Source organism: Quercus suber, unplaced genomic scaffold, assembly GCF_002906115.3.
Source record: "Quercus suber isolate HL8 unplaced genomic scaffold, Cork oak 2.0 scaffold_259, whole genome shotgun sequence".
Lineage (NCBI taxonomy): Eukaryota > Viridiplantae > Streptophyta > Magnoliopsida > Fagales > Fagaceae > Quercus > Quercus suber.
The window spans coordinates 456,712-476,885 of NW_027069715.1; the positions used below are offsets into that span (position 1 = coordinate 456,712).

Here is a 20,174-nt window from a genome sequence, read left to right on the forward strand (position 1 = left end):
TGATAGCTCTTTATCATCAAACCAAGACACCAATTAATTTTTGGTGTAGGCAGGAATTGAATTTCAGATCTCTTATTTAACCATCAGACACTTCACCATTTTTTTTTTTTTTAAGAATGCAAGACTTTACTAGCTGAACTAACTGGAACCCACGATATTTATATTCTTGAGTAAACATGAAACATGCCTTTTTACATTGTCACAATATCATGAAATTTTCATATTTCTAAATGCATATAATATGATTAGATCCCTGAGCCATTCTTTTTGCCTTTCTATTTGTCTATAAAATAGCTCACTAAAAGCTCAAAAATGTATTAAATTAAAAAAAAAAATTCACAAATTTGTTTAAAAGGAAAATTATTGAGATATTGGAGAAAACTAATAACAAGTTAATAAATATTACATGTATGTAGATATTTTTTGTTGCAATAAGGACTTAAAAATACTATTATATTACATCAATATTTTATTGTTGCAATATCTTGCAAAAACTTTGTGATTAATCCCTCTTGCTTTTTATTTGTTGCAATATTTTTTTGTTCATATAAAGTATTTTTAATAATAATAAAAATATTTTATTGTAACAAATGTTTTGCAACAAAATTCTATTGCAAGAAAATTTTTGTTGTAATAGTCTATTGCCACAAATTTTATTAAAATGGTGGGCAACAAAAATTTTTCGTTGCAATAGAGGTTTATTGCAACAATTATTTTTTTATTGCAATGTTGGGCAATAAAATTTTTTCGTTGCAATAGATGTTTATTGCAACAATTTCAAGTTTATTGCAACATTGGGGTAAGGTTTTTTTTTCTTGTAGTGATACATGCTCTTATGAATTCTCCAATTTCGGTAAGGTTTTTTTTTTTTTTTTCTTGTAGTGATACACGCTCTTATGAATTCTCTAATTTCACTTCTATTTATTGATACTTATTAATTAAGCATTTATCATACATACATTTTTTTTTTCATAACTTTCCCATGCATTATACCTGTTAGTGACTAGTTTTTATTATAATTTCTTGTTGCCATTGTTTAAATTTTTTTTCTCTCAACCGAGTCAGCCCAACACAACAAAGACACAGAATTGAGCATGGATTTGTATGTGTAGAACATAAATCACCATAATCTCTATTACAAATTAACCTAGAGAGCCTAAAGGAAAAAAAAAATTCAGAAATATGAAATATAATAGAATCCACCTACAATTTTTTAACTTGGGTGTTGCAATTGACAATGATCTAGCAAATCATAGCTCCAAAATAAGTAGCACCTAATAGTACTTGTAGAACCAACCTTTGAAAACCATAGACACCAAAATAGACATAGAAAAGTAAAAAAAACAAACAAAAGCATGCAAAAATAATGATACAAAGGAGGGGGAAAATCAATTAAAATAAAAGACAGTATATATGAGCATGAAAGATGGATAAGTTAAATTTCAATGGCATGTTCAACCAGTAAAAGAAGATTACAATAAAATACGACAAAAGTAACCAATTGGTAATTTAACTCACCTCAATGGGGGCCATCAATTCTGGTGGCTTATCCCAGGTAGACTCACCTGTCCTCTTGTTGTAATAATATCTAGAAAAAAAACAAGAATAAATCGGAGTAAGCTACTAAGAAAAGAACACTAAATGCCACCAACCACTTCCAAGATTTTCTAAAATTCAAATCGGAATGTTAAGCTATTACAATGAAGCATGAGGTCAATAACATTGCAGAAGACAAGCAAAAATGATAGGACCTGCAGCCATAGCAAAAAATTACCTAATCTCTTGCCAATCAGATAAGAAGTGTTGATTAAGGCTAGGAACAGTTACTGCCTGAAAATCCAAATTAGAGATTCCAAAACTATAACTAGTCAGTTTTCACAAAACAAAAATAGATAAATCAATGCACAAGGACTAACGCTAGATGCAAAAATTTATTAGTATCATATCAAAGCAATAATCAGAATCCTAATTCAAAGTTTCTCACGATTTGCTTAATTTCAGCCACTGTAGTACATTTCCAGTGTACTTGGGTTGGTTATTGCAAAATATCACTAACCTCCCGCTCCAGTTATCTACCCTTTAATTCATACTACTGAATTTCCCTTTAGGTTGTTGGAAATATAAAGAACCTCACCTCTCAGGCAATTTGCCCTTCACTTGGATTACATTTTGTTTAAATTATATTAATCCATTACTACACTAAATAGTTCTATATCGCAAGGGCGCATCATAAGTGCTCATGAATGATACAATATAGTATGCATATCATAAAATCATACGCATAATATGATACATAATCAAATGTTTAAAATGGGGTTTTTATGTGTTTAAAATTTGTACTTTTATTTGTCACAAGTTATATGGTGCAATGATCAATAACCCACACAAGTTAGCAAGTAAACCTAGTCTAAAGAAAAAATTGCAACCTTGTCATCTTCTTAGTTATACATTAATTCAACCAAGAAGTTTTAGGTGATTGAATCCACTTTCTATATTAATAAAATAGAGACTCGGGATCACATTGACAATTCTCTATAGCATGAGGATGCAATGATGAGATTGAAAAAAACGAAAACAAAGAAGCATCACTTCTCCAAATTAATAAGATATTAATATGTATTAAATATTATTGAGAAATTTCATACTTCATGAACAAGAATAATTTTTTTCAAGAAACTTGAAAAGCACATAAAAAAAATGGTAAAACACAAAGAAAAGGAAGAAGAAAATATGTGACCCTGGTAACTTTTTAATTGAAGAGATTAGAATGAAATAAAATGTAACAACAAAAAAACACTTACAGAATCTGTAAGAGGGATGATTGAAGGTTTTTGACCAGTCTGCAGTATTGGTGTCGCAAAGGCTACACTCTGATGTTTAAAGGATAACCAAGGTTGCCCAGGTACAACTGGTGCAAGCATTTGAGATGTTGGTTGGATCTGGGACAACGCACTAATATCATTTTGGGGCAGGCCAGGCACATGATTTGTTACAGGAGGGACCCTTGGTTGACTCAGACTAGCAGGCATTGCAACATTTGAGGGAAACCCCTGTACCATAGGCTGAAATTGCTGAGATGCCGATGGACCACATGTCTGTCCTTGCTGGGTTGGAACAACTGGCTGAAATTGCCGCCAAAGAAATTTCCCATTACACAATAGCTGTAGACTCTTATAAAATAACAAATGATAAAACATGGATGGGAGAGATAAAGATTATTACCCTGTAATTTTTTCCTTTTGATTTGAAGCTTTAATATCTTTTTTTTCCCCTAAAGTTATTCTGAACTAGTTTGCTTATGTGGATTATTATTAATATGTGTGTGAATTTTCTATAAACTTTTTATCAAGAAAAGCAGGCCGCGGAGGTCAAAGAATAGGAACTTGAAGGACAAAATACACCTTACATATCATTTGTACAAGCATTAGTTAATGGATTAGTAAGGTGTGAAGAATCAGAGGAGCAAATGGAAATTTTTGTTTGTACAAGCTATACGACGGTACTAGTGACTTCATTCATGATTACATATCATTTCTAAATGTTTAAAATATCAATGATTTGACTTCTCACTACTTATCTTTGTACTTTAGGATGTTCCTATTCAACAAATTTTGTTTGAAAATGTTGTCCTTTTCTTTTATGAGAAGCAAGAGTATTAAATTTCAATTTTATTGAAAAACAACTAATTTAGGTTTGATCGATTGCCTAAATTAAGTGTACCATTGAAGTATATTACTTTTTTTTGCAACAAGGACTTAAAAATACTATTATATTACATCAATATTTTATTTGTTGCAATATCTTGCAAAAACTTTGTCGTAAAAGATTAATCCCTCTTGATTTTTATTTGTGGAAATATTTTTTTTGTTGCAATAAAGTATTTTTAATAATAATAAAAATATTTTATTGCAACGAATGTTTTGCAACAAAACACTATTGCAACGAAATTTTTGTTGTAATAATCTAATGCCACAAACTTTATTGGGCAATGAAATTTTTTTGTTGCAATAGAGGTTTATTGCAATAATTATTACTTTATTGCAATGGTGGGCAACAAAATTTTTTCATTGCAATAGATGTTTATTGCAACAATTTGAAGTTTATTGCAACAAAAAGTTTCGTTGCAATAAGGCTTTTTTCTTGTAGTGTATGGATCCTCTTCGTGTGGAATTTTATCAACCCAGCAAATCTAATGACAAGGTTATAAAGAGGTGGTGAATCTTCTTTTAGACATATTTGTCTATTGATAATAACCTATCCCAAGTTAGATATGACTTACATTGTGATCAAGAAAACCCACCCATTTATCATCACGTCAAATGTAGGAGACGTAATTTCCATCTACTTGCAACACCACCCCATACAATGTATAAAACTTTCTCTATCAAATAAATTTTTTAACACTAGTTATTGATGTTGTACTAATTACTAATTGATTAAAGAAAAGCAAGTAAATAAACAAACTAAACAGTAGCATATTGTTCTGTCAGCATCTTTGAGAATGATGTTAGTTTCATAAATGAACGATTTATTTTCCAACTGTCCATCATTTGCAACCGATTTCTCTTGTTTGAATACCAAAATTTGTGGTAGCTTACTAAAATAGTCAATTTTCTCCACTTTACCAATACTACTGTATGGACCATCACGACCATTAATTCTGCTAACACGAAACTAACTAACGGCTTCCGTAATTGTAAGTCTCTCACTATCATGCAAAACAATGACTTTGTATTTGGTGGACTGCTTCTCTCGTTTGAAGACCAAAATTTGTGGTAGCTTACTAAAATAGTCAATTTTCTCCACTTTACCAATATTGCTGTATGGACCATCACGACCATTAATTTTGCTAACGTGAAACTGCCTAATGGCTTCCGTAATTGTAAGTCTCTCACTGTCATGCAAAACAATGGCTTTGTATTTGGTGGACTGCTTCAATGATTTCGAACACAAGGGGAAGTAGTGCTATATTTGGATTGTCATCAAAGTTATGATATATGGAGAGCCATTTCTCACTGCTTGATGGGTGCATTAGGAGTGAAATAAATTCAAGGAGCTTTAAAAGATGTGAGCAGACTTCTTTAGAATTAAAAAAAGAATTTTGAAAATTTTTATCGTTCATTGAAATTTTAGATCTCCTGTATAACCACAACTAGTATTCTTTCTTTAGTGCATAGAAAGTATACTAGTTGTGGTTATACAAGAGAAGTTGTATATGTAATTAGTCTATAATAAACATTAAAACAATTGGTTATTATAATAACACAAATTTGTGAGTGCATACACTCTATCAAGGCATCCTGAATTTTCAATTAGTTCTGCTCTAGGAAGCACAAGTGCAGCTAAATGATAGTCCTACCTGTGTTGGACGCGATTGGACGCAGGGTGTAGCCTGGACGCAGTTGCACGTGCGTCCCAGACAAATTTTTTTATTTTTTTAAAAATCCGATACAAGCGGAGAAAAAAAATCAAATTTCGGCCTGAAAGTGAAAATTAGGTGAAATAAAGATAATACAAAAGAAAAACGAAGTAATCAATAAAAAAATAGCAAGTGTTATTGTTGCCATTGTTTTGGCAGTTATCTCGTGTTGCTAGGAACAAAGCTAGGATTCCAATTGAGGGGACAAAAATATAGAATTTTTTTTTTTTGAAACTTCAAATTAGTAGCTAATTAGTATTAACAAAATATCAACAAATGAGAAAACACTAGATAATTGTAGCTAAGTAAATAAGAATATAAAAAGAAAAACAAAGGCAAAATATATATGATAAACAGGCAAAGAGAAAACCAAATATCACGATTCTAAGCTATTAAGTTAAAAAAAATAATGACTCCAATCTATACACAAACAATTACTAATGATATATTTACAACTTCTCATCATGAAATTAACTAATTGTATATATGTGCACTGATAATTGAATAGTGTATCACGGCCCATGTGTTGTAGCATTTTTAATTTTCTTATTTATTTTTTTTAAGAATCTTAATCTTATTATAATACTGAGCTAGGATTCCACAGACTAATTCTAATACTGAGTTAGTTAATGGTATATGAATTTTGATATAAACCTTCCAAACTAGAAATAAGAGAAAGCAACCCTGCTAGGGCCATTAGCCCCACTACGCCATACGCACTAAACTCAATATAAAACACGTAACTTTACTCATGTTGGAATCAAATACAGAATACGAAAGAGTGAGAAAGTGACCCTAGAAAGTAACCCAGAAGAGAGAGAGGTTCTTTGAGAGAGTACCAAATGTAAAAATGCAGATGAGCCTTATCGGCATGGAGTGCAACTATGGGTGTGGCTTGTGTTTTTGTGTAGTCGAAGCAAAGAGGAAACGAGACTAACATATTTGACTGGTACTAGTATGAAATTAGATATTTTGTTTTTAATAGAAGTAAGATATGTGATTTGAAGGGCAAAAAAATGGGCCAGAGATCAATTTGTTTTGTTGTTGTTTGAGCTTAATTTTGTTGTTTGGGTTGATTTTTTGTTATTATTTAGGCTAAAATTTTTTGTTCTTGTTTGGAAAATTAATTTTTGGGTTTAAGGGGCTGAGGATTATATGCTGGTGGGCCAAGAAGAATTTTTTTGGCCAAATTATAAAATCTTAGGAAAATATGTATAGTATTAAAAAAAAAAAAAAAAAAAATCTAGGGGGGCCAAGGCTAATGAATAGCTCCGTCCTTGCGTGGTGGCGATCATACTCCCTCCCCTTCTTCAATGTCGTCTTCTTCTTCCACACTAAGAACACAGTAACCTCTGCTCCTCCTTCATTTTCTTATAAATTTTGTCTTTAGACTTTAGAGTTTAAAGTCTTTAGATAATTGCAACTTTTTGTTTGTGGCAGTGTGCCCTAACAAGCCACCTACGTGAAGTTAATTATGACAATTCAAATTTCAAACAACTTTTGATAATTGTGAAAAGCAAAATATATTTAGTTGTAAACCTGTCATCTTTTGCTTTTAAAAAAAATTATTATAATTGTTTAAGTACATCAATAATACTTAATTATTATATTAATTACTAAATAATAATACTAATATGTGTTCACTTTATTATTATCTTAAATTGATATTATCATTATATTAAAAAAATGTTTAGCAATATATAGAAAATTTAAATAAAAATATATTTAATAATTAATTAATAAACGTATCCTGTCGCATTGTGTCCTACTTTTTTTAAAAATTGACTTGTTGCCGCACTGCACCCGTATATGTGTAGGTGCTTGCTAGGTTATGCTCGACTTGTCTCCATATTCTCCTTAGATACTAGTTTCTTCAATCGGCTTTCCTATGCAGTTATGCATTAGCCTATTCAAGTTCTCTTTTGTAGATATATCAACTTAAGCTTCTGGTCAATTCAATATTTCAATGTATCATCTTCCTAACTAAATGATCAAATATTCAAAACCGATAGAACTCAAATAAGTAATGATTTTATGTAGGAAAAAGATCCTTTCCTTTTATGCAATAGACGAAATGGATAGGATCATGTTCCTTCTATACAAACTACTTGGATACTAGATAAGGCATTTCAGAATGAACTACTTGAAATATTGGAGAGGTATGAAAATCAACCATATCTCTCCACTTGCTTGTGTAAACACATCACCCAATGAAGTGGAATCACCATGAAGTAACCAACCTAGCTAGAACACCCCATTTGGCTGCCATATTAGCATCAAATAGTTGTTCTTTTTTTGTCGATCCCGTCCCTATTGAGCAATTCTTACTAATCGTTGCATCACAATTTTGCATATCAAAAAGTAAGAAAAATAATTGTGTCCTACTTTTTTTAAAAATTGACTTGTTGCCGCACTGCACCCGTATATGTGTAGGTGCTTGCTAGGTTATGCTCGACTTGTCTCCATATTCTCCTTAGATACTAGTTTCTTCAATCGGCTTTCCTATGCAGTTATGCATTAGCCTATTCAAGTTCTCTTTTGTAGATATATCAACTTAAGCTTCTGGTCAATTCAATATTTCAATGTATCATCTTCCTAACTAAATGATCAAATATTCAAAACCGATAGAACTCAAATACAAATAAGTAATGATTTTATGTAGGAAAAAGATCCTTTCCTTTTATGCAATAGACAAAATGGATAGGATCATGTTCCTTCTATACAAACTACTTGGATACTAGATAAGGCATTTCAGAATGAACTACTTGAAATATTGGAGAGGTATGAAAATCAACCATATCTCTCCACTTGCTTGTGTAAACACATCACCCAATGAAGTGGAATCACCATGAAGTAACCAACCTAGCTAGAACACCCCATTTGGCTGCCATATTAGCATCAAATAGTTGTTCTTTTTTTGTCGATCCCGTCCCTATTGAGCAATTCTTACTAATCGTTGCATCACAATTTTGCATATCAAAAAGTAAGAAAAATAAATTTTAAAATATAAAATTTGTAATATATATATAGTTAAATAATATTATTTAATTGATATTTCCTAAATTATCTCCTAATTTGATAACGTATATCAGTTTCAAACTTATTTTTCTTTCTTAAAACTAAAAGTATATAAGATACAAACCCTTGGTCAATCTGATAAACCCATTTCATCATGTTTTCACATAAATTTTATTGGACGAATCCTCAAAAGTGACATTATGTGATGCTTTTGAATATTAGTGAAATCTGAAAATCATCAGAAAAAATGAGATTGCTTGGACAGATAGTCTTTGTATAAACTATAATAGACAAACTCTAGCTGATTCCATTCACAAAGGAATATCCACATTAGAAATTTGAAAAAAGAAAGAAAAAATTATTTGTCATCACCTCCCTCTAGAATGAATATAATTAAACTATGTTATTTGATTGAGGACCAATTAACCATGTTAAAGTCAAAGACAACTCCTTTTATGGCATTAATCTTGCTAACTTGCAACTACAGAAGTGGAAATTATACCATGTTTTGGCTACATATAGTCTCTTTCTTAGAGTAGGTGGACCCCACTGATGTGTGGGACCCACCTACCTTGAGAGAGAGAATACATGTAGCCGATATGTGGTATACCTCCTCTTAAAAAAAACACCACTTTTCTAGTAATTATCTAGTTTTGAAGTCAAATACAAACCCTTAATTAAAGTCATAAAATGGAATATTACCGATAGATAAACAATCTAGCTAAAACGTATTCGTTTAGACAATTAGGAGTCTTGGACAAAACTTTCTATGGATCATATATATATATATATATATATGAGGTGATAACGAAAAAGAAGTCAAAGTAAAGAGGCACACATCAGCACATGCATCAAGACAATTCATACAAGTAAAAAAAAAAAAAAAGACTATTTGCTAGAGTTGCCATATCTCAATCATAAATCATTAACATAACCAACAATATCATGTTACAAAACCAAACTTCCCTAGTACAATTCGCCTAGATATGTATGCATTAGCTGTGTCTATGCATTATACATAGTATCCTTAACAGCATCATTCTCTAAGTTTTGGATCTACCATTATATTCCATAGTTTCAAGACTGAGAATGACATAAAAAGAGAAGTAGGAAAACAAATGCAAAGTTAAGATCATGAGAACCCAAAAACCATAACAATTTCTTCAACTTTAGATAAGAGCTTTTGAGTTATTCTTAGTTTTTATTTTTCTTGGTCCATTGCCGCCTTCTTTAATGGAAAACTCCACCCCTTGGTTGCTTAAAATTTTCTTCTTATTCACTGTCATTCATGGTTCTTCTTCTTCTTCTTCATCATGGTTGCATCCTTTGGCTAGCATCTCCATGGCTGAGCACCGAAATTACACTGCAATATCGGACTTTCGTGTATTAAACAGAAGAAGAAAGTTGCTCTAGTGTGACGATCCAAACCCTTATCTAAAAATTAGTGTTGATCCAAACTCTTCCCTGTCAAATGAAGAATACCTCACGGTTACTGTTAGTGGAGTTCTACTTCCTTCTAGTAGTGATTGGGTTGCCATGATTTCACCATATTCTTCCAAGTAAGAATTATATAGAAACCTTTTACAAAACTTACACATTTAATGTCATCTATATATTCTTTAGATTATATGTTACTAAGTTTGTTTATTAATTTGTTCTCTAATATATAAATGCAGTGTCACAGATTGTCCATTGAGTGAGGCTTATTATGTCCAAACTGGTGACCTTAGTGATCTTCCTTTGCTATGCCAGTATCCTGTTAAGGTATTACGATTCTAAATTTGAAAGTCAAGCATGCACTAGTAAAGATGCAGATTGTATAGAAGGTTTTTAATTTTTACTTTTTTATGAAATGAACAAAATAAATGAAAAATGGAATGACTGACATGTTTTGTTAGATAGCAATAAGTTTAAGGACATAATAATAATAATAATAATAATAATAGAAGGGACCACATAAATTGGTATGTTTATTCTCATTGGTGAAAAAAACGTAATTCCAATGATGAGTTTATGTTAAAGTGAGGTTGCTCAAATGAAATGATGATATGCTTTGTTAAAAAGCAATAATGCTATTTAGATTATATGTTACTAAGTTTGTTTATTAATTTGTTCTCTAATATATAAATGCAGTGTCACAGATTGTCCATTGAGTGAGGCTTATTATGTCCAAACTGGTGACCTTAGTGATCTTCCTTTGCTATGCCAGTATCCTGTTAAGGTATTACGATTCTAAATTTGAAAGTCAAGCATGCACTAGTAAAGATGCAGATTGTATAGAAGGTTTTTAATTTTTACTTTTTTATGAAATGAACAAAATAAATGAAAAATGGAATGACTGACATGTTTTGTTAGATAGCAATAAGTTTAAGGACATAATAATAATAATAATAATAATAATAATAATAATAGAAGGGACCACATAAATTGGTATGTTTATTCTCATTGGTGAAAAAAACGTAATTCCAATGATGAGTTTATGTTAAAGTGAGGTTGCTCAAATGAAATGATGATATGCTTTGTTAAAAAGCAATAATGCTTTGTTTGTTTCGATTGAAAACCTTATGAGAATATAATTTTCATTGTTTTCTGGTATTTGGTAGTATCATAAAAAAAATAAGTTAAAGGAAAATTATCATAAAAAAAAAGTTAAAGGAAAATTATTTCTTAATTTATCTTATTTAGTTTGGTATGAAATAGAGTTGTTTTCCATTACTATTATTATTATTATTATTTTGAAAAACAAGTCTATATTACATCAGTCTAAATAAGAGAAGTCAAGATATAATTTTTCAACTTATTTTAAGATTGCTACCAAACATGGAAAAATGGAATAATTTCTAAAAAGTTCTTTTTGAAAAATAAATTATTTTTCGGAAAATGTTAATGTCGAAACAAATTGAATAATAATAATAATAATTGTTGAGGTGGCATGTGTGTTTTCCTTGGTGCAAATAAACGTAATTCCAATTAAAATTTGTCATATTAATAATTATGAAATTGATAGTGAAAATTATGAAGGGTAATAATAGAATACTATGGAGGTACAATAATTGCGTACTCTCTCTACATAATAGCATGTCACACTAATTAAATTTATAGGGAGATCAATTATTCATGTGATAGAAATGAACACACATTTATTTTACTCTCAAAATATTCTGTAATTTTTCATAAAAAGGGTAACGATTATTTTGTAGCATTACTGGCTAAAGACTATTATCTATAAATTTATAGTTGACTAGTTGTGCTTTGCCACGTCATTTAGGAAGGAAAATCAAGTAAAAATTATATAAGGAGAACCTATGTAATAGGAATGTAGAAAAACATAATGCACAGGAAGAAAATACTTTCATATACTTAGGGTCCGTTTGTTTTGGTGGTAAACGCTTTCAGGAAATCATTTTCCACCTGACCCGCATGTTTGGCAGCTACCGAAAATAGAATTTTCCGGAAAATTAGTTTCATTTGACCAGTAATTTACTCATTTGACTCGGAAATGGTTTTACACTTTCATTTTCCCTTCAAACCATTTTCGGGTCATGCGCAAGAGAGAGAGCTAGAGAAAGAAGAGAGCTCACTTCACCTCAGCCACCGATCTAGCCACTCACACCGAGAAAGAAGAGAGCTCAGCCTTCGCACAACCACTGATCTAGCCACTCACACCAAGAAAGAAGAGAGCTAGAGAAAGAAGAGAGCTCACCTCACCTCAACCACCAATCTAGCCACTCACACCGAGAAAGAAGAGAGCTCAGCCTTCGCACAACCACCAATCCAGCCACTCAAACTGATCCAGCTCACTCCGGGTCACGCCGAGCTTAGCCACTCGATCCTCTCCCTCAGGTAGTCCGATCACCGAGCCAAACGCAGACCCACGGTGACTTTTCCTTCTCCGTTTGACCGTTCCTCCAATCCACACACCTCACCTCCGATCCGCACACAAGTCCAATCCACATCCCCTCACAACCCATCCTCCCGACCCACCTCTCGGATTCGATCGCATTTTATATATATATATATATATATTTATTTATATAATTATTTACTGTTTTTATTTAATTTTTTTAATTATTCATTTTTTTATTTAAACTGTGACACCTCTCGGATTCGATCGCATTTTATATATATATATATATATATTTATTTATATAATTATTTACTGTTTTTATTTAATTTTTTTAATTATTCATTTTTTTATTTAAACTGTGTATTATTGATGATTGGGTTTAGGGTGATCAATGTTTTTGCTGTGATTTTTTTTTAATTTTTTTTTATAGAATTTGGCTAGTTGGGTTTTTTGTATACAGTTTTGGAGCTTGATATGTATACTTTGATGTAGCAAATGTTATGTAGTTGCCTATTGGGTTATGTATACTTTCAAGCTTAAGACATGACTAAAAATTGTATGATTTTTTTCATCATTTATCTTACATTTGTAAAACTCATGTTGGTGTTATTATTTTCTTACAGTAGAATATGTGTGTGTTTAAACCTTAATTGAAGGTGCATTGGGTATATAGGTTATTGTAAATAGAATGCAATGTGATGGTATTGTGATGATATCAATGTGCAGTTATCAATGTGATGGTATTGTGACGGTGTAAATATTGATTGTAAATAGAATGCAGTGTGATTTGGTACTCGTTATCAATGTGGTTTGGATGTTTTCTGTTTGTGGTTATTTTTATTTACTGTGTAATCAATAGCATGCTTGTTTACATACCTCTTAGACCATAGTGTTTGTGATTTTGTTAGATGAAAAAAAAAAAAACCAAAGCCGCAATTCTTGCCTCAGTTGCATCTGTCCTCCTTGTGGGGGTTGCATTGTTAAGGAAATTGCGACGTAGACGTAGACGATTGCCTAGGACACCTTATGTTAATCATGCAACCGAGAGAGGGGAATACATGAATAGTATTTTGCATGGAAGTGAGATAAATTGTGTGAATCAACTTAGGATGAAGCCTATAGCTTTCCACCACTTATGTCACATCCTCACTGAGGGGGAGCATGTATGCCCGACTATTCACATGTTTGTTACGGAACAAGTGTTCATTTTCTTACACGTTATTGGTCATAATGTGAGGTTCCGTGTAATGGGTAGTCGGATCTATGGATTAACTGAGACTGTTCATAGATACTTCAAGGTCGTCCTTAGGGGGGTTTTGAAATTATATAGAGCTCTAATAAGACTGCGTAGCGAAGATACACCCCCAGAGATAAGGAATAGTAGAAGGTTCTACCCATATTTTAAGGTAAATATTGCGACTTGTGTATTTTTGTAAATTGTGAAGATTTGTGTAATTTTAAACCATTATGTCTATCGAAAATTAGGATTGTGTTGGAGCAATAGATGGTACACATGTTTGTGCATCTGTGCCACTTGAAATACAAGGAAGATTTCGTGGTCGCAAAGATGGAACCATGTAAAATGTGTTAGCTGCCATTAGTTTTGACTTAAAGTTCACTTATGTATTGGCTGGATGGGAAGGCAGTGCACATGATTCACGTGTGTTAACTGATACATTTGCTAGGCCAGGGGGATTTTCAATTCCCGACGGTATTATATGATTACTTCACCTTTTGGGTTTATTAGTTTAATAAATATTGTGCGTTTTCCTAAGCATAGTAGTGATTTGGTTTTATTTTTGAATATATGTAGGTAAATATTATCTTGGTGATGCTGGGTATAGTAATAAAAATGGAATATTGTCACCTTATCAGAGTGTGTGATATCACTTGAAAAAGTTTAGTGATTGTCCTCCTGAGAATGAGAAAGAATTGTTTAACCTCCGACACTCTTCATTGAGAACTACCATTGAGCGAGGGTTTGGAGTGTTGAAGAAATGTTTGCGAGTGTTGGATGCAGAACCATTTTGGTCTTTTGAAACCTAAGTGAAAGTAGTGTTAGCATGTTATGTAGTTCATAATCACATTATGGGGGTTGAACCACATGACCATATTATGGAAGATGCAATGAATGAAGTAAAGTCTAGTGACCCCTAACAAGAAACACAATCACGTCAGGAGTCCGTTGAAGATAGTAGATCGTGAAATGCTAAGAGAGATGAGATATGCCAAGCTATGTGGTTTGATTATATCAGGAGTGGAGAGTAGTACTTTATTTAGATTTCTATGATTGTAATATGTGTTTTTTTTTTTTTTTTTGTAAAGACAATGTATTTACTATAGACTTCTGGTGTAATGAAAACGTATTTTGAGCATTACATTGTTATTTGATGGTATTACATTGTCATTTCTAGTGTTAGCATGTTTCATTCTGTTGTGCACATTTATAAGCGTGGTTGTATGTGTGTTTGATTTGTTGTTCGTATTCTAAGCGTAATTACTAAATGCTATTCTGACTATACAATTTTCATATGTAGTAGTGTCAAAGGGCAAAGAGAAGGTGAGCAGCAACAAACAGTTCAGGTGGTTGCCACCCATGCATGAAATGATGCTTAAGATACTTGCGTAGGAGGCTGCAAAGGGCAACAAGCCGACTAGCACCTTTAAGGTAGGCTCCTTTGCTCTTGTAGCGAAGGAGATAACTTCCCAATTTGGGGTTGAGTGTCACCCCTCTATGTTGACAATCGGATGCGGACTCTAAGGACCATGTGGTCCACTATTGAGAAACTTCGAAAGAAGAGTGGCTTTGGTTGGGATGATAACCTAAAAATGATAACATGTGACGCAAAGACATACCAAGAAGAAGTCATGGTATGGCTTCCAACTATATTTTCTTAATATAAATGATAATATATGTTTTTGTCTAGAAATTGACATTTTAGTTTGGAAATTGAAGGCAAAGAATTATTTGAAAAGATATTCAGAGTTTCAAAGAAGGCATCTATGAATTAAATGTTAGAGGTTAGATGAAGTTTTAGTAAGTTATATAATTGTGTCAAGTAAACTTTATCATAGTAAACTTTATCCAAAGAATTAAGGGTACTAAATGGGTCCACAATCGTAATGCTTAACCTTAATCCTGCCTAGTACGGTTTACTGTCCATAGTCCAAGAGTAATGTCACACCACCATATTTAGATGTTTAAACTCAGCATCTACTCCATACCATGATTTTATGTTTAATTTGACAAAGATGGACACCCACTTTCTTTTTCAAATAATAACAGATTTTTTTATTTATCATTGACCTAAAACATTTACTGGCATGTATATTGAATTTATGAGTGAAGTAATTATTGCATTGTTATTATACGTTCCTTTCTCCCTTACAGGCGCATCGAAAGCATGCGGAGTATCTAAACAAAAAAATTGAGATGTATGATGAATTAACTATTGTTGTGGGGAAGGACATAGCCACGGGTGGCTTTTTTAAGTCCTATGTGGATATTGAGAATGAGCTAGACAATGGAGACAATGCTGAGTTTGTTGCAGACAATGTGGAGGAAGGTGTGGTCGAGAAAAGAAAGAATGCAGTCGAGTCATCCACCACTAGGTCAGGAATTTCCAAGTCTCGTAAAAAAGGGCGTGCACATTCTAATGCTGATGATAGTGTGTTGACTGATCTGTCTGACCAGTTGAAGGAAATAGTTGTGGCTCTGAAAGAAATCAACTGGGGCCCGATGGATTACATAGCTCTTTACAATGAGGTCATGGCTATAATGGCGGATGGGTATAGTGAAGACATGCTCGCAACTGCGTTTGACCATCTTTGTGAAAATCAGAAGGCAGCACGGGGATTTCTAGCCAAGAATGCTAGGCTGAGAAAGCTGTGGTTGGATGGTTTTTTGTTCGCACAACTTTGACTTGTCTGTTTCATGTTGATTGTGCTGGTAGCTTTAGGAATTAACTTTTGTCGTAGTACTAGTATCGACCTGCCATTTGTATTAAATATTTAGCCTTTTGTATTATTGGGACGATACAATTGCCTAAATTATGTATTTGTACTGTTCAGATACCACGAGTAGGTATCATTTTTGTACACCATGGAGGTGTAATGCCAATGGTGAATGACTGATGTGGCTGTTTTTATATAAATATTATGGGTATATTTAAATGATTATTTTTGATGTTGAAGTGAATGATTATTTTTGTACTGTTACAGATATATCTAGGCAATGCAGGTGTTTGAATTTGGATGATTATTTTTGATGTTGAAGTGGATGATTAGTTTTGTATTGTTACAGGTTTGTCTAGGTAATGCAGGAGCAGGAATTTGTAAGGCATTTCATATTTTCCGTAAAATGATCCACAAACCAAACATGAGAATTGATTTTCCATAAAAAAATGTCCTACATTTTTCGTAAAATGTTTGACCGAACCAAACATGGGAATTGATTTTCCGGAAAATGGAAAGTATTTTTCGTAAAATTTTTGAATGAACCAAACACTGGAATTGATTTTCCGTAAAACGAATTTCGAGATAGCCAAACAACCTGAAAGCATTTTCCTTTTCCAGAAATTATTTATTTTTCGGAAATTATTTTACACGAACCAAATGGACCCTAATGTTTAGAACGGCCGCATATATTTAATACATTCAGGTAGGTAGGTAGGTAGGTAATGTGTCATAGTTAACTAAAAAAGTCCAAGCAAATAATTGAAATTGCATTGGAGTGACTTAAACAATTGACTATAACATTATTATCAACATATGTATCATTCTATCTTATAATAATGTACATTCCTTGTGGTTTTTCACATATGTAGTTGATTGTCCAAACCATTGAATTACATAATTGATATATATGGTTTCTTTTACTTATAGAGAAGAATATAACTAAACACAAAACATGGATATTCCAGCCACCAAAATAACTTTGAACTTATAAACTTATGCTTAAAATTTACTTCTAAAACTATATATTATATATGTTTATGTAAAATCTCAGGCTCAATACGTGAAAAATGATCCAAACTATCTCAATTGCACGAAGAAGGAATGCCAGGAATCTATGCTTGGTAAATGTGTGGTGGCCACTTGCAGTGGTTCCCTGACATTTCATGTTATTAAGGCTGTGTTTGGTTCCCATAAAATATTTTTTGGAAAATAGTCTATTTTCCAGAAATGCTATTTTCTGGAAAGGAAAAATATTTTTAAGTGTTTTGGTTGCATAATGAAAATTGTTGTAGAAAATATTTTCATGTGTTTGGTTCTATTCTGAAAATGTTATTTTCCTATACATTTTTCACATTTTCTCAGCTATTTTCTTAGCATCCAATCAAATTTTATTACAAAAAATTTCAAAATCACAGCAAACTCCGGCGATCAAAACAGAAACAAAACCAAAGAAAAAAAATCAAATCCGGTCAGATTGTGGGTTCTGGGTTCGCGAGTCGCACTGGCGATCGTCGATCGACGATCGACGATGGGTTTTGGAAGTGCGATCGTGGGTTCTGGGTTCGCAAGTCGCACCAGCGATCAACGATCGACGATCGTGGCGATCGACAATGGGTTCGTGGCGATCTGGGCTCTCTCTTTGCGTGGCGATCATGGGTTTCATGGTGATCGAAGATGGGTTCGCCGGCGAACTCGCACCGGCGATCTGGGCTCTCTCTTTGCGATCTGGGCTCTCTCCTTTTCTTCCTTCCTCTCTCTCTCTCTCTCTCTCTCTCTGGAAATACTTTGAAGTGAAAATAGGAACTGAAAACCATTTCCGTTGTCTAAGGGAAAATTGGAAGTGATTTTCCGGAAAATTCTATTTTCCGTAACAGCCAAACACGCGGAAAATGTGGAAAACGATTTCCTGAAATGGTTTACCACCAATTCAAACGCAGCCTAATATAAGAACCAACATTGAATTTGTGTTCTTTGCTAGTGGCTTCGACACACCTTGCATTCTGACTAGGTTGAACCCTTTGGATTTTACTAATCCAAATATGATATGGACATCTCTCAAGCATAGATTCAATTGGGAAATTGGTAAGGAGCTTTTAAAATAAAAAATAAAAAATACTTGTTCTTGATTTGGTTTTCAAACAGAGATAGATACAAAGAGAAAAGCCAACATAAGGTTCCTTATTTTGAACATTTACAAATTGGCTAGTGGTACAGATAAGATTAACATGGGTTAGTGGGGATGAGAAGCCTCAGCAAGTGCAATATGGAGATGGCATGTCACAAAATTCTGTAGTTAGTACATTTACACAAGATGATATGTGCAGTAGTGAGTTCCCTTTTCCATAGTTAATTTATATTGCCACCTTCTAATTATCCAAACAATGGTATGTTAAAGATTTCTGTTATATAACCCTAGTGTGTGTGTGTGAGACGAGGGGACTGCACATGTCCAAGGGAATAGTCAAATACTCAAAAATGTCTAAATACCCTTATTTATATATAAAAAATATATATATTTATTTTATCTATATTAAGCCAATTTGATTTTCTCTTTTTAATCTCCAATTAATTGTCCATCTTCTACTTAATTAGATTATTTTTTGTGTATGAAACTGAAAATTATAGGTTCGACTCTATCGAGTCCGGCCAAAGACTTCGGGTGACATGACTCAGGCTTCATTCATACAGCAGTGATGACGGGACTTCAGCCTTCAAGCAACTTCTTTTACAAATATGGAAGGTATGGTTAGCATCTCACAATTTATCACATAATTTACTATGTCATCAAATGTTCATCTGTCAAATTGTTCCGAACAAAGGTTTTTTATTTTATGTTATTTTATAAGATTAACTTAATTAATGATGAATGTCTATAATGATAACAAGTCAAGAATAATGAGGCAGTAGAAGTTGTTAAGTCCCTTCTTTAGAAGGAGAGTTTTTGTCTTCTCTAGTGGTAACAAGTTTACTTCTAGAGCTTGTTGGGGTTTCTTTTTTTGGGTTAAAGGGAAACATGTATCTTTTCTTGAGTATTCCATCACCTTCTGTGAGCCATGGAGGATTTGGCAGATAAATGGAGTAACTTCTCACTGTCAGACAGAGAAAACACTGGGTTTGTTCTTCAAAAGGATCAACAATCAGGAGAGTTTATCATCGCGGCACAGTTTTTGACTCCACGTTTCTTGAATATGGAGATTCTGGCAAGGACTTTCAAGCAACTGTGGAGGTCCACAAAGGGTTTCAAGATCCAAAATCAGAAAGATCACAGAGTTCTCTTCGTCTTTGACAACTTGAACGATGTTGATCGAATCCTTCAAAGCCAGCCTTGGAGTTTTGACAAATACTTAGTTATGTTACAGCGATATGACACAGATGTCCTAGTTCGCGACTTGGTGTTTACAAAAGCACTCTTTTGGGTGCAGGTCCATAATAACCCGGTACGGTTTATGAACACAAAAGTTGCTGAAGGAATCTGTGACATAGTGGGAGAAGTGCAAAAATCAACCAAGGTAGTTGATGATGATGGTGGATACTTTATTCGGGTCCGAGTTAGTATCGACATTACCCCACCCCTTTGTCGAGGAAGGGTTATAACCATGGAGAATGGTGAGAAGCATTGGGTTAGTTTTAAGTACGAGCGCTTGCCGAAATTTGTTTTTGGTGTGGTCGGCTGAATCACAGCGACAAAGATTGTAGTCTTTGGATTGAGAGCAAAGGAACCTTCTCGCTGGACATATACGACTGGCTGGAAGAATGTCGTCTACGTCCCAGGTTTCTACGAACGACAGCAATCTTATGTCAATTCAGAGCCTTCTGAGGTGGTGCCCAACCAAGCTCCGGTGGTTGAATTATCGGAACAAGGCCCGGCTAGGGAAGTCCAACCAGCAACGGTTACAAAGAACGGGGTTGAAGGAAGTAATGGCGGGGAAGAGG

At 33.2% G+C, this 20,174-nt stretch overlaps 2 pseudogenes; both read left to right on the forward strand.

Moving 5' to 3' along the window:
* Positions 1 to 9,580: 9,580 nt before the first annotated feature.
* Positions 9,581 to 18,992, forward strand: LOC111988952 (probable inactive purple acid phosphatase 27; annotated as a pseudogene).
* Positions 13,532 to 16,206, forward strand: LOC136070791 (uncharacterized; annotated as a pseudogene).
* Positions 18,993 to 20,174: the final 1,182 nt, after the last annotated feature.